The sequence below is a fragment of the Peromyscus leucopus genome, chromosome 19 (genome assembly GCF_004664715.2).
Source record: "Peromyscus leucopus breed LL Stock chromosome 19, UCI_PerLeu_2.1, whole genome shotgun sequence".
In the NCBI taxonomy this organism is placed as follows: domain Eukaryota; kingdom Metazoa; phylum Chordata; class Mammalia; order Rodentia; family Cricetidae; genus Peromyscus; species Peromyscus leucopus.
The window spans coordinates 70,085,460-70,101,093 of record NC_051079.1 but is presented as its reverse complement, the minus strand read 5'-3'; the positions used below and the strand labels follow the sequence as shown (position 1 = coordinate 70,101,093).

The 15,634-nt window shown below is 48.3% G+C and overlaps 1 protein-coding gene across 7 annotated transcripts in view; it reads right to left on the bottom strand.

Annotated features, from left to right (window-relative positions):
- LOC114696273 (myelin basic protein) overlaps positions 1-15,634 on the bottom strand; it is a 112,832-nt gene that overhangs the window by 91,236 nt on the left and 5,962 nt on the right. Inside the window, exon 1 of one of the 7 annotated variants that reach the window (XM_037197221.1) lies at positions 4,855-4,872. The exons of the other annotated variants lie outside the window; for them this stretch is intronic. The gene's annotated coding sequence lies outside the window, so the exon portion shown is untranslated. Of the gene's footprint in view, positions 1-4,854; positions 4,873-15,634 lie in introns of those variants that run through there. 7 annotated transcript variants of the gene reach the window in all.

Below are 15,634 nucleotides of genomic sequence, written 5' to 3'. Positions count from 1 at the left end.
GTTGGAAGCGTAGACTGCAGGAAGCCTGATGGATGCTCAGGCTGCCCTTGGATAGCTAAGGACATTCTCCATACAGTAGAGGACAGCGATGGAGGGGACATCCAGAGGCCACACGGGTCAGCTTTGCAGCCTCAGGAGGACTTTGGGCCATCTTGGATAGTGCTTACACTAAGATTGTCTCCTGTGCCAAGTGGAGGCTGAAACAAAGCCTTGGGGACATCAGTCACCCCTGTGTGGTAGGAGACAGTCCAGTCTCAACTGTGGTTTCTCTTTCTATTTATGTGCTCCCCAAACAGCTACGCATCTGAGCTTACCCAGGAGGAGCAAGCAGGAGGGGAGTCACTGGCCAGTCCACAGGAGGCATTAGTGACTCATTCACCTGGCTCCTCAGTATTTTCCCACCTGTATTTTGCAAGGGGCTCGGATTTTCTGAAGGACAAACAGGACAAGTGAGATCCCGTCTTGACTGAGCCTTCGGGTGGGTGTCCGTGGGTGAGGCTCCACTCCTTGGAACCTCAGTTTCTTACGTAGTTGAAGTGATCCAAGCTCCCTTCCTGCCCTGGAAACCCTGGGAGCTGTAGGCTAGGGTTAGGGTAAGGATGTATGAGGGGGAGATTGTTCCTGTCTGTCCCCAGTGCTCAGGCCTAGCCTCCTGGGTACAATGGTGACCAGCTGAGGGGTCCCTATCTCTTTTTTACTTCTGGCATATTGCTGAGTGCCTCCTCCACGAAAACTGCCGTGGCCAGGGGAAGGACAAAGGGCAGAAATGCTGCTGCACTGAGAAGCCCTGACATGACACAATGCCATTAGGCAAGAGGCAAACCCCACTGCCACGGTGAAGGAACGAGCATCGGGGTGGCACTGAGTGCTGTGGATGGGGAGGAGAGGAAAGAAAGATGGGAAGACCAACCGCCTAACTTCCACGGGACCTTTGGGTATTAGAGGTGAGTAAGGCTGTTTCTGAGATAACTCTGAGTGCAACTGATCAGCCAGCCTGCCTCCATTTGGGGTTTGAAACCCATCTTATAGTAAAGACAACCTAGGTTCATTCCTGTTTATGATTAAATCTGCTTCTCAAGGATTGGGCTGTGTCCCACCTGTAACCTTAACTACAAACGGTTCTGTACTGCTGATTCCAGGAAATGGGAACAGTGACTTTGTTTCAAAAGAACATTATGACCCCCTTGCTATGACCACCTTGCTATGACCTCCTTGTCATAACCACCTCGCTATGACCACCTTGAAACCGTGTCTTTGTTTCAGGTGTTTGTAATGATCAACATGTTATGCTCATATTCAGCTTCTGTAACCCCATCCATCGACCTGCCAAATCCCTTATTTGGAAGCCTCCTACCCCTGAACTATAAAAACCCTTATCTCACCCATGTCCAATGCTGATCTCTTGAACCCCTCCTTTACATGGCAGGGGCAGCCTGTGTACATGAGTAAAAAGGCTTGTTTAATTAATTGCTTGCTTTAATTACTTTGGTCACGATTTGGGTCAGTGGTTTTTCTCCTCACACCCGTGGGACTAACACAGGCACACTGGCAAAGGGGACTCTATGATACCCTCACTGACACAGATTTGTTATAAGAGACGACCTCACTGGGATCAGTTCTAGACAGGTGGTCAGCAGACTGGCCATCCACCCCATCTTGTCCCTCCTCCAGTGTAAGGAGTGGGCATTGCTGCTGTCCAGATAGCAAATATACAATGGCCAGGAGCTCCTTGTGTGTACTGTACAGTGTCCACTGCATGTCAGGGCTGGTTAAGATTCTGTAGAGCACACTTGTACATGCTGCAGGAGATAGGTGTCCCGTGCGTTGCTGGACACAAACAGCTGTATTATTTCACAGATTTCAAGTGTTTTTTTTTTTTTAAGCTCTTTTTTTTTTTTAAAGTGACATGCTGTTGATTGCACAACATGTTTTTCTTCTTTCTTTCTGAGTTCATGTTCAAGAAAGCAGTCCTAAAATAGGTGTTTCCATGGCGCTATTGGGATTATTTTTGCCATGATATGCTTTATCCTTCATATTTCTGTAAACCTTTGAAATTGGGAAATCTTGCAGCGCTAGCCCTGCCAGCTCTGTTCCCGGGGCTGAGGAAGTCACACTCAGGAGAGCAAGTGTGCGCACAGCTTTCTAGTCAGGCTCCACACTTGAAGTGCCTTTTGAGAGTTTCGCATATCACTGCTGATGGCAGAGTTGGAAGTGTGTCTCACTGAAGGTGGAGGCCAGTCTGAGTTTGAGCAGGCCTCATTCATCACATCATTTCATTCCACAAGCTAAACTCCTGAGGAATCCTGTCTTTCTTCCTGTAGATAATCCCTGTAGATAAAGGGTCAACCAATCATGACTCATGCATCTGAAATGTCTAAATCTTCCAGGCTCAAGTCTTTGTTTGGCTTGCCTTCCATACTTTCTCACTGCCGTGGCCCAGCTGAGAAGTTGCAAGGGAGACCTCTGGCCTCAAATACTTCAGTCTGTCTCTAGAGAAAGGAGTTTCCCCATCTGGGAGGCACTCTTAGGTTTTCCCAGGAAGCTAGCTGCTTTTGTGGGTGTTTTTAAAGAACAGAACCTGGGGCCATCCGGATAGCTCCGTGGGTAAAAGGCACTGGCCACCAAGCTGGGGGATCTGAATTCCACCCCTGGGATCCACATTGTAGAAGAAGAAAACAAGTTCCTCATAGCTGCCCTCTGATTCTCTAATGTGCACATGCATGCATTCACAATGCATACATGTACACACGGTAAATAAACAAGAAATAAATATGCATTATCTCTTGCTGTGCATGCATGGAAGAGACCTTCTCCCAGCCCTACCCTTTTCTTACTATTTGGGACAAAGAACCTGTGGTTATCTGCCAACAGAGCAGCCCAAGTGGAGACCATTTCCCAGCATCCCTTGCGGTTGCATGTGGCCATGTCCAGGCAAGGGGCCTTCTGCTTTTACCAAGTCCTGTTCCGTGTCTCAACTAGTCACCAAACAAGCAAAACTTCTCTCCGTGTCTATAGACTACAACATGCACAGGATGCTCCCCCACAAAGCATGCTAATTGAGATGGATTTTCATTAAACCCTCTCACATTTCCTTAACTGTCACTGAGAAACGGAGAGAGTCAACATTAGCAAAGGCTTAAAGTCTCTCTACAGTGTTCCTTTCTCTGCCTTTTCAAGTTCCTTCTCTCCTTTCAAGTCCTTTAAAGCTTTGTTTTCAACAGTGCATGCACGTTATCACTAGCCACTGGCGCTTTGTAGATGAAGGTATCTGTACTGCCCAGGAGCTCTGCTTTGGATCCCTGGACCACATGTTCCTAGAGACTGTTCTGCTGGGCGTGGAAGGAATCCATGCTTGATGAGAGGACTAATGTGTGGATCCTCTGGATTAAAAGGGCCCAGCGCCGATGGTGGAACTGTGGCACGCTCCCATGGTGCTGTGGTATTTGGGAGGTGACAGATACCCAACCTAGAAGAATTCCATTGAAGGAAAGGCTATGGTAGACTGCATGGGTCAGAAGGCTTCTCTGGAGGAAATCCTGGGTAGAGTTTAGTTGGAAAGAGAGACCAACATCCCAGAAATAGGAAGATCTGACTAAAGGAAATATAAATGGGGAGAGGGAGCATTTTGGAAGGTCAGCATCATGTCCCTTTGCAGGAAGGCTGGATGCAGGACAAGAGGGAGGTTTCCTCCCAGAGTCTGCAGCCGGAAGTCTCCCTCCCCTGTGTGACCAGGCTAAGCAGGTCCATGCTCTGGAGACTCCTATCTCCTCTGCAGAACCCCCAGAACCATAGACCAACCTTGTGCCTGGACCAATGTGGGCAGCTTCTCAGCTGATACCTCTCTTGGCATGCCTGTCCTCCTGCAGATAAAGTAAGCCCTGCCCAGAATGTGGACACAGATAGCCACACATGGAGGGTGCAAGTGGCCCTGTTTTAAAGAAAAACAGGGAAGAAACCTAACAGAGCAGGGGACACACATACAATAAAAGGTCCCAAAGGGAACAAATACTGAGTGACCGGGCTTGTTCCTTGGTGTCTGTGTCCTCTCTGAGTCTGTCCCGCTCTGTCTGTGTCTCTTTCTTTCTCTGTGTCTCATCCCTTTCCTCTTCTCCACTGTCTCTATCGGCACTTATGAAATCATTGCTCTACCATCAACATCCTCGTAACACCCTGTGCTTAGAACACAGCAAAGAGCTAACAGCATCACCAAAATGACAGCTAAACACCACTGTATGCATGTGCGCACACAAAGGTATACACAAACACAGGACACATTCACAGACACACATATACATAGACATACATTCATACATACATGTACACACAGATACACACTCACATACACACATACAGACTCACACATACAGACATACAGTCACACATATACTATGCTCATACATACATAGACACATACAGATACACACACACACACACACACACACACACACACACACTGCACCTCAGGCTATGTGAGGGTCAGAAACCTGCATCCATTAAGGGCTAAGTGGCTCTGGGTTCTGTCCCAGCACTTCCCTTTTTTTAGGCTCCCTAGAGAGAGGAGGTTGGGAAGAGTTGACTTTTCTCTCCCTGCATTTCCTCTTTACCAACCTTGGCTCTGGCTCTTTGGACTGGAGCCAGGTAGCAGCAGACAGGGCAGGTCCCATCCTTGCTTCTTTGTCTGGTTTTAGCTTTCCCCTACCATTCTGTAGAAGGACAGGCTTAATATCTCTCTCTCTCTCTCTCTCTCTCTCTCTCTCTCTCTCTCTCTCACTCACTCTTTCGCTCTCTGCACACACATGGAGCCAAGGTGCTTCCTATGTGGCTCCCTCCCATCCTTGGCCAACCCCCTCCCACCTGAGAGTTGTCTCAGCGATGGCCTCTCTTCCACGTTCCAGACCCAGGGACGTCAGCTTTGGAGCATCAGGGTCTTGACGCCTCCGTCTGCTCATTGCTAGCCTGTCTTTGAGACTTGTCAGGTTTAAATATATCGACAGCACAGAACACTGTCTGAACGTCATCAAAATTCACTGTAGAGGGAAGTTCCAGAACTTCAGAAAAGCGGAAGCTCTCGGGAATCGGATTTCATTTCATTCCTTGAGTTTACCACTTCAGAGTATCAGCTGACTCTGGTGAGTCGTCCCCAGAGTGAATCAGCAGGCTTCTGGTCCTGAGGCTGCCGGCTTGCTCTCAGGTACATCCTCCGTACAGCAGCTCCCTCCTGCTCAGGCTGCGTCAGCTCCAGGGCTATTTGTGTAAATGTACAAGTGTTTGTGCATGCTCGTGCATCTGTGTGTGTAGGTCGGAGGCCAACTCCAGACATCATTCTGCAGGCACTATCTGCCTTGTTTATGGAGACTGGGTCTCTCACTAGGACCTGGGGCTCATTGATTAGGCTAGTCTGACTCTTCAGTGAGCCCGAGGGATCTGCTGTCTCCACCTCCCCAGTGCCGGGATCACACGTGCACACCCTCATACCCGTGAGTTCTGGAGATGGAATTCAGGTCTTCAGGATTGTATGGCAAACACTTCACTTCCTGAGCCACCTCCACAGACTCCAGCTTGAGATTTCTGTACTTATCTATTCACAAGCCTGTGATTAGAGAGGATGCTCAGCTTTGGCAGCTTTTACGGGAACATATGGAGCTCTCCAGGAGAAAATAACAGGGCCACCAGGAAGCTGCTAGGTCTGTAAGACCAGACAAGCCGGGACAGCACACCCCTGGGGCCCTGCTTATCTGGACTTGGACGGGCGACTCACTCGGGTAGCCGCAGTTTGCTCCCCTTCTCTTTGGCCTCTCTGGTGGCTCCTAAGTCATGTCTCTCTGAACTGGTCATGAGGAAGAGCTGTCTCTCCCTGCCAGCTTCCGTGAGGCGGGGTCACAGGTATGCTTTGCATCCCAGGCATGTGCCGCACAGCCGCGCCCACCCGGGTTGGGAAGGGACTGGAGAGGAAGCACCCGAAGCGCTAGGAGCTGGACATGCCAGGACAGCACCCTCTGGTCCCACCTTCCCTGACTTGCTCTGGGGACTTGGCGCCAGTTTCTCCTTATCTGTAGAGGCCTAGGTGGCACACTCCACTTCCTGGTGGTGCCCTGGAGGGCGGGTAATGTTAGCAGGTACAGGGACACAGAGCGCCGGCTTGGGCTCTCCCCTCCATGTCAGTCGCAACTTCATCTTCAGGCACCTCTCTCCCCAAATGGTGGGTAGTCACAGCATTGCTATGACCATGGTCACACGTCCAGCATGACTGAGGCACAGCATGGCAATTACAGAAGCCACACACACCCTCGGCATGGTGAGCCAGTGACAACCAATAGAACTGTTTGTCTGTGGTCTCAGCCCTCCTCTAGCCTAGCCTCCTCAACATCAGCACCAAGGTGCTAGCATGCTTTATGGAGGGAGTCATATGCTGGCCCACGCACCGGTCACAGTTTGCAGGTGACCTCAGGGGAGCTATAATCCGAGTCACGATGAACACAAACTTGCCTTTTCTGAAACAAGACAACTGCATCCCGGAGTTGTTGATCTCTATCTCCCGATTCTAATCAGAGGAAGGAATGCCACGCCGTGACGTCACCAGAGTCTCATGGGAGACCTGGCCTGGAGCCCATCTCCTAATGAGTGCCACATCTTTACAAGTGCATGTGGCATTTTACTGAGTGACTTCCCTCCAGAACTCTCTGGAAGTTTCCAGAGCCTGTCAGATCATAATCAGGGGGAAAAAAATGCAATAAGAAGCCAGCCAACCCCACCGTGACCTTGGAGAAGAAATGGCTTAGCCTGTCTCCTAAGAGTCACAAAGGCAGGCAACTTACTTCTGAACTTGTCCTCCTAAGCCATGACGGGATGATAAAGAATGCTGTGAGTGGGCTGGGGCGCCAGCTCAGGGGGTGAAGGGCTGATGGCACAGCGAGCATGAGGGTCTGAGTTTGGAGCCCCAGAACTCATTAAGAAAGCTGGGTGTGATGCTGCAGACCTATAATCCCAGTGCTGGGAAGTCGAAGAAGAGAGTGTTCACCGGTTCAGCTGAATCAGTGAGCTTCATGTTCCCTGAGGGACTAGGTCTCCAAACAGGAGGCAGACAGAGATTGGGGAAGGCACTCAATGATGGGCTCTGGTCTCTGCACATGTACACACACAGACACGTATGCATGCATGCATGCATACATACATACTTGCATGTATACATACATGCATATATACATACATACATGCATGCATGCATACATACATACATGCATACATACATACATGCATACATAGACAAAGAATGCAGCAAGTGACAATGGCATTGACAGGAAAGGAAGGGGCAATAAGATAGGAAGCAGAGAACTCTGGGTGGACCTCACCTTGGCCTCACTTACCATGTGCCAGGCTGGCTGAACTCCCAGAAAGGCACTTTCTTATGCAACCTACTTTTTGGCATGGAAACGTGTGAAGTTTAGAGACAGTGAGCGGCAGAAGTCCACCTATCAGTCGCAGGCAGAGCTGGGCAGAAGTGTTGAGTGGCCCCGTTGGGTCCCCTCTCCTGACTCTTGCACAGTGTGCTGCCTTTGGAGTTTTTGTTCAAGTTCACGGACTGACCAGATGATTTGGTGTTACAAAGAGAGGGATCTGGCTGGGTTGGAGTCTTGGACTGATGGAGGAAAGATGCTCTGACAAATTGAGGGGCTGCTTCTCCTGCATTTCACCCCAACTCATAACATGCTTCTTTTCACATGAAAATTCACCACAAGATGTCAACAGAGAGGGAGACATCTTATTTTTTAAAAATTGATTTTATGAGTATGAGCATTTGCTTATGTGTATGTTTGTGCCTGGTGCCATGAATCTGAGCTTCTTGAGTGTTTTCTGTGTGCTATGTGAGGTTTAAACAATGTCTCTGGGCCTAAGAAAGTGAAGATACTTTGGAAGACTGGACAGGATACCAGAAGACTGAGGTTTTATGATCTTGCTGCTCTAATGGAATCAGGATGGTAAAGAAATGCTTTTCATGGCAATGGAAGTGGTCTGAGAAATGCAAGCACTTGGCAGGGTGAACTGTCAGTCCTGTGGCTTTCCTAAACTGCCAACACGTGTTTCTCCAAATTACAAAATCTGCACATGCTCTTTGATCCCAGTCGTAGACTCCAAGTGAGGAGTGTGTGTGTGTGTGTGTGTTCTAAAGACAACAGAATCCCCTTAAAGGGGTATGTGATGGAGCAGGAGGAAATGGTCTAGAGATAAAGGCCTGAATTCTACCTGTCCTCATCCCTGGTAGGCACCTGGTCTCTCTGAGTGTGGTCCAATTTTCTTCCCAGACCCTGGGCACTGGGTTTGAGAGGCTCGGCTGGAAGTGTCTACACAGTGCTCTGATTTCTGCAGGGATAGGTGTGAGCTTGTTGAGAATGCTCAGGGACAGGGGTATCTTTGGAAACACAGCATTTCCTGAGGAGGTGTCAGCAAAGCCGTCTGCATGGAGTCAGCTGCTGACACTGGATTCACGAGGCTGGAGGCCAAGTGCAAGGTGAGAGACAACAACACTCAGTGTCACAGTGTCCACCAAGTGATCGGTGACAGAGACAGCAGTGGAAGTCGAGAGGTGAGGGGAGTTCCAACACACACACTCACACACACGTATAGACACACGTATAGACACACATATACACACTCACACACATATACACACATTCAGTACACACACATACAGACTCACACACACATACACACATTCAATACACACATACACATACAGACTCACACACACATACATACTCACACACATACACACATTCACACATATATACACATTCACACACATATACACACCTAGACACATATACACACTCTCACACACATATACACACTCACACACATATACACACACTCACACACATATACACACACTCACACACATATACACACCCACACACGTATACACACTCACACACATATACACATACTCAATATACACAGTCACACACATACACAGTCACACACACATACACACTCACATGTATACATTCACACACATATACACACACTCACACACATACACACACATATACACACTTACACACATATAAATAAACACACACATATACACACTCATACCCTCACACATACACTCATGCAAGCATGATACAGGGCACTAGAAGAGAGAAACAACATGTGCTTACTTCCCCCTGTCACTACGAGGATTGCCTGCCACCTTGTCAGGTTGCCCTGAGCAATGGCCATCCCAGAATGGAGAGCAGAGAAGACCCGGGAACAGAGGGAGCAGCTGTGCTCACTCCACTCAACCTTGAGTCTCCTGAGAGACCCAGTGAGTGCTCCCAGTGAGTGCTCCAGGCCTGGTTCTGCCACCATAGGTCCCTGCAAACACTCAAATGTCTCTCAGCCAGATCCTGGGTGCCACCCACTCTGTGACAACCCCCAGGGCCCTTGCACGCTCCTCACTTCATTGGGAGCATGACAAGGTAGGTCCTAGTTTTTTTCACTGAGGGCAGTGATAGCACATAGTAGGTGCTCAGTCCAGTGAATGAAAAGATGGGGAAATGGAGCTCTAACGGCATTTTCTCTTACCCCAAACCAGGAACATGCACATGTACACACACACACACACACACACACACACACACACACACACGGGGCGGGGGGAAGTCTACATGTTTTGTGGGTCTTAGACTATTCCTTGGGTTGTGACGTTAGGTCTAAACAATGTGTAGGCAAGAGGAGTTGGGTGTGAAGACCAGAATCTAGGTACTGTGAGGACCAGGGGTTTGGTTCTGTGAGGACCAGGTCTGGGTACTGTGAGGACCAGGGGCAAGTGCTTTATAAGGACAGGGGCAGCTGTGATCCATGCAACCTCACACAGCAGGGAAAGAGCAGGAGCTGAGGGTTGGAGACCCATGTGTGGCAGGGACCTCTGTTTAAGCAGGTGCACCTCAGTGCACACCCTGTTCCTAGGGGCGCTCCCTCGGGAAACGAGACTTGTTGCAGAAGTGTCAGTACAAAGGGGATGTGTTCCAGGTGTCTTCCAGACAGACAAACTTGCCTTCCCTCACATTGGGCTGACAACCTTAAATGGCAGAATCCAGTGAGGTGGAGGAAGAGGAGGCGGGGAGGAGCAGGAGGCTGGCACCTCAGATGTGCTAACTGCTGGCCACTGTCGGGATTAGGCTTAGACCCCTGCATATAGAGTTGCACGGAGATTCCCGTCTCCATAGATGTGACTATGCCTTCCGAAAGGGATCGCTTGTGATTTAAAATGCCTGCACTCTGCAAAGTCACGATCCCAGCGTCTCAGTCAACCTATGTTAATTCACTCACAGCCCTGGGGGAAGAACGTATCGATGAATGAATTACTTTTTCCCTCCTGGTGTAGGGAGCACACTCCCCTGAGACTTCAGCCAGTCTTTGCTAAAGCAGAAGCATACAAAACTGGGTCAATCCATAGAGCATCTGGCGCAGCTGTGACCAGTGACAGCAGGAAGACACGTGACCACTTTCATAAGGGGGCAGGCTGTGATGTGGGGCAAGGTGCAGGGACCTCAGGGGGGTCTTGTTTTTATTTCTTCCCTGAAGCCTACTGACTCTGCTGGTCTAAGGCTCATTTTCCATCCCTTCTCTGTCCGCCTTCATATTCCGAGTCTCTGGATCTGCCTTGCACAGGCAGCCGTCCGTCCCAATGATGCAGTGTGCAGTCTGTCTATAGGGTGGTGGGAACTCACACCTGCCCAGCTGGTCCATTTTTCACCCTCAGTAAGTTCTGCAAGCTATCCGCCACCTTATCATAGAGTAAGTTGTAGCTGGTAGATTTCCCGTGTCCCGGCCTATCGGCAGTCGGGACAAATCTCTCCTACTCACGTCCCCCAAGTAAACACACAGAGACTTATGTTAATTATAACTGCATGGCCATGGCTCAAGCTTTTGCTAGCTAGCTCTATATCTTAAATTAGCCCATAACTATTAATCTATGTATCACCACATGTTCTGTGGCTTTACCTGCATCCCATTACATGTTGCTCCTTGGGCTGCTTGCTGGCGTCTCCTGACTCAGCCCTCCTCTTCCAAGAATTCTCCTGGTTGCTTGCCCCACCTATACTTCCTGCCTGGCTATTGGCCAGTCAGTGTTTTATTAAATCAATTTATAAGAGCGTTATCCCACAGCATTTCCCCTTTTCTGTCTAATCAAAAAGGAAGGTTTTAACTTTAACATAGTAAAACTACATATAATAGAACCCCGCTGTCCTGGAGGCCTGGGTATACTGTGTGAGTTACAGCTTGAGGGATTTCCAGTACCCCACACGAGTAAAGGAGCTCTGTGTTAGGAAATGGGATAGTTAATCACTGAATGCCTTGCATTAGCAGTGTCCAGATGACTTCGGAAGCAGTGCCTGGGAAGAAACTCCCCAGAGAAGGTTGGGCAGATGCCAGGGCTCGGAGGGCAGATCTCCATGCTTCAGGGCCCCTCCCTGCATCTAGACACCCAATACAAAGTTAGTTCAATAGAAAGAGGTCAGATATAAACCTCTGAATGTGGAGTGCAGGTTACGTCTTGCAAATTCTACCTCTGTGGGGAGGATCATTCATTGAAGTCCTGGAGACTGGGGCTCAGTGAGGTACCAGTGTATGTATGTATGTATGCATGTATGTATGTATGTATGCATGTATGTATGTATCATTCATCATTCTCTCTTTATATTACCTATCTATCATCTATTTCTATTTACCTATCCATCTCTCTGTTCTGCTATGTACGTACGTATCTATCTATCTATCTATCTATCTATCTATCTATCTATCTATCTATCTATCTCTTATCCATCTTCTGTCATTAATCTATTCTATCTTTGTTTTTCTCTTCCTTCCTTTCTTTTTACCTACCTTCTTATGAATCTTTCTATTATCTATCCATCCTTTCCTCCATCTATGTAGCTATCATCTGTCATCTGTCTGTCTGTCTATCTGAATCTACCTATCATCTATCTATCCACCTAATCCAATTACTTGCTATCAGGCCTTATACTGATCTCTGCCTCTCTGTGTACTACCTCCCGTTCTATGATGATTCCCAACAAGCAGTTGGAAGTCAACAGGGCTGGCTTTCAGCGTCTGCTTTAAATCTTTCTCTCTGCGGTGATAAGTCTGGACACATGAAGACGGTAACGTGATTAAGAACCATCATCTCCCCTTATCAAACATGACAATGCACAGTGACATATGGTGTGGCCTGTTTCTGAATATGGTGTGTATTCTTGCTATTTCTAGGACAACAACTTCAGTTAGTGTTCACACCACACTTCAGGATACTCCAAGGCGATTACGTCACCAGACATCTGAAAGAACCAGAATAAAAATAGCCAACACATGTTGCCTGCCCCCGAAAACATGCACCCCCACTCACCCCCCCACAAATGCATGCATTCACACTCCCTCTTTCCTCTCCCAACCCATGCACACCTCTTGCACACCATGCTGTCCCCACCCACCACACACGTGCACATGAACAGACACACACAAATGCAAATGTGCACACAAGAGAAGCCTAGTGGTAACACAAGCCTATAATACAAGCATTTGAAAGTTGGAGGCAGGAGAATCAGGAGGTCAAGATCGTCCTCACCTGGGTTTGAGGCCAGCCTGGGCTACATGAGAGCCAAACTCACAAACACACACACACACAGACACACACACACACACACACCATCATCACCACAAAAACCCCAAGATAACAACAACAGGAAGGAAATCTAGCTCCTAAAATATGTGAAAATCATTTTTGTTTGTTTCCCTACGCTACTGGCTTCCTTAATGATTGAGTTAATTTGCTTGGTCTTTTAAGACAACACTTTAAACGGAATAAGCCATTCCCTAACCCTTCATCTGGCTTCTAGAGGCAGAGAGCAGGTTCAGATGCCTGGTTTCTGCACAGTGCAGGCTTTTGCTGGCCATCCACTGTGGGGTGAGATCAGCTGTAGAAAAGCCCACTTGCTTATGGAGCAGACACCAGGACACTGCTGTGGTAGCTGTTATAGTGAATAAACAAGTTCACTACTCCAGAATGGATGCACAGACTGGAGTGCTTGTGTCCTTTATAACAAAAAGGTGTGTATGTGGTAGACAGCCACAGTTCCCGTTTCCTTTGGGGGGACAGTGTCTCACATATCCCAGGCAGGCCTTGAAGTTGCCATATAGCAGAGTATGACCTTGAACTTGTGATCCTCTTGCCTCCTTCTGCCTAGTGCTGGGATACAGACCTGTGGCACCGTACAGTATATGTGGTCACGAGGAAAGAAACCTCGCGTGTGTAAGGTGAGCACTGTCCCAAATGAGCTGCATTCCCAGTCCTTGAGAGCTACCACTTTAGTGCAGCCTAGAAATAGGGAAAGGATGCCACCACATCTGGGCTAGGGATGAACCAGGAGTCCCAGCCTGGGTTGTGAGGGTGTCCACATGGGGACTCTGGAAGGACGTGAGAGCTGCCGGGAGAGCAGAGGTTCACAGAACTGGAGAGCAAATGGAGTGGAGCAGAAGACGTCTACAATCTATCATCGGCGAATGTCTGCTGAGAGCTGGGCCTGTGGCTGAGGCCTGCCACGGGGTTCCCGGCACCTGAGCAGCCATGCACAGTCCCTCTGCCTCAGAAACTCTGACTGAACATAATGCAGGGCACTTAGCAAATACTTTCCCTTAGGAAACTTACTCATGTGCTTTTAAAATCCCTAAGAAAATCACAGTCACTTGAAGACTCCATCTACTTTCTCTTGATGTAGCCGGAGACGCAGCCAGGTATCTCGTGCCGAGAAGCTGGCTGAATTTCCATAAAGGAACTGTGTCCTTGCTGTGCGGGAGAAACCCACAGCATAGCTCTGTAGTTTCTAGCTAGCAAGTTTACTTGGGTCTCAGGCGTATGAAGAATCAAACGATGTGATGATGCTCCATGAGTTACAGCAGCACACAGGTAGAAAGGAAATAAGACTAAGTATGGAGAATTAGAAATGAATAGCTAAAATGCAAATACACTGTTAACATACAACTTTGTCAACAACTCCTTGAGTTCTTTCTACAAAAACTCAGCTTGATAGGAATAGGCGCAGGGTGTCTTGATGACAATGACGCGCGTGTCTGTGTGTATTTGAAAATGCATTCAGATGAGTTGAGTAGAGCTGGATGTGTGGGTCCTCACTGTGCACTTCCTTCTTTTAGTTAGACCCAAAGTCCAGAGACTGCCTTCCTGGCCCAGTCTCCAGGACTGTGCAAGGGTGTGCCAGGGACAAGGCTGAGGATGATGCATTCAATAAGAATTTTCAGCGAAAGGTTGCAGGTGGTTACAGACAATCCAAGGACAGAAACACATGCCAGCAGGTTGGTTGGCCCCTCCTCTTGAGACGACGGGACTGGATGACCAGAGTGAGGCCTTTCCTGGAGTTGAGAAAGACAATAGCACCCCTGATAGGAAGGTAAGCTGACCCAGGCCTTGTGTTTCCAGCTCAGAACACAGCTGGAAGACAAATCCCACGGGAATCTCTCCTGTTCTGTCAATAAGGGAGGTCAACCTGAAAGTGGTCTACATGATCCAAGCTATTTGTAGGCTTCATCCCCCCCCCCAGTTTTGAGAGGATGACTGTCACTTGGCACTCCCAAAGGTGGGCTACACACTTGTGGGGCTGCTATGCAGTGTGAATGAGAACATCGAGAAACCCCACCCGACTTAAGCCAGGAGGATGTGCATAGCTGAGGGGCAGATGCTTTACTGTTTATACAAATGAGAAATCCAAGGAAACAGAATGCTCCATTCTCAGGTCAGGATTCAAGGAAGTTTCTGCAAATCTTATTCAGCAGAGCACTAAAGGGTCTAGTCAAAGCAATAAGACAAGATAAATAAACAACACAAAAATTCTTCTGGTGTTTGTTTGCCTTTTTTTCCTTTCTTTTTTTTTCTTTTTCTTTTTTTGAGACAAAATTTCATGGTGTAGCCTTGGCTAGACCAGCCTAGGACTTGATTATGTAGAAGAGGCTGGCCTATAACTCAGAGAGATCCATCCGTCTCTGTCTCCTGAGTGGGGCTCTCTGTGTGTGGAGAAGCCATTCTAAAATTTATTTGGAGAACCTGAGAATCTGAAATATCCAACATGAGATTACTTTTTTAGTACTTATTTTGTATGTATGAGTGTTTTTCCTGCATGTCTTTATGTGCACTGTGTGTGTGAGTGTGTGTGTGTGTGTGTGAGAGAGAGTGTGTGTGTATGAGAGAGAGAGTGTGTGTGTGTGTGTGTGTGTGTGTGTATGTGTGTGTGTGAGTGTGTGTGTATGTGTGTGTTGCCCATGGAGATCAGAGGCATCATGTGGGCCAGTGTCTCAGCCCTCTCTCCATCAACATGCTTTTTTATAAAGAAGGAGAACAGGGAGGAAAAGGAGGTGATGGGGCAGGAAGAGAAAGAGAAAGAGGAGGAACAGAAGGAGGAGACAGGGACAGGGAGGAGGACCTGAAAGAACCGTCTCTGCCAGACTCAAGCTCACATATCGAGACACGGACGGAGCCACAGCCACACTGCTCTGTGGAACAGAGCCGAGTCCAGAGCTAAACCCCCAAAAGACACGTGGAAATGATCTTTGACAGCGGCAAAAGCCAGTTGATGAGCTACATTCC